Source organism: Chiloscyllium punctatum, chromosome 14 (genome assembly GCF_047496795.1).
Source record: "Chiloscyllium punctatum isolate Juve2018m chromosome 14, sChiPun1.3, whole genome shotgun sequence".
Taxonomy (NCBI): Eukaryota; Metazoa; Chordata; class Chondrichthyes; order Orectolobiformes; family Hemiscylliidae; genus Chiloscyllium; species Chiloscyllium punctatum.
In genome coordinates, this window is record NC_092752.1 from 37131068 (window position 1) to 37131578 (window position 511).

Below are 511 nucleotides of genomic sequence, written 5' to 3' on the forward strand. Positions count from 1 at the left end.
ATGGATAATAAAGGATGGACAATACTGAAAGACTGTTTTGCTTTTGTAAACATCATTATCTGTACAGATAACCCATCAATAATTAAGGATATTATTTGAGCTGAAAGAGTTAAATATCTCCCAGAGAATCAGCAAATCGGTGCTTTGAGTTGTGCTTCAGGGCATCTCTGCCAATTTCTTTTGCCTTTTCTCATTCTCTTTACAAGGTTGAAAGGGTGGATTTGTTTTCAGTAAGTCAAGGATCAAAGAGTTTATTAAAAAAACGCATGATCTATACATACTTGGCTTTTTTTGATAATGTGATTGATAACTATGTCTAAAAAGTAATTTTACTCATCATATTCCAGCTGTAATTTTATTCTTAAATAATAAGTTTAATAAAAGAGAGTTGTAGATATTTTAAAGCAGTTAACATTGCTGGTTTTAAGAAAAAGCTCCATATCTGGTGAGGAATAGTATTCAGATCGCAACAATAGAGGTAAAGAAAATCTAAGTAAAAATAGGCAGCTTC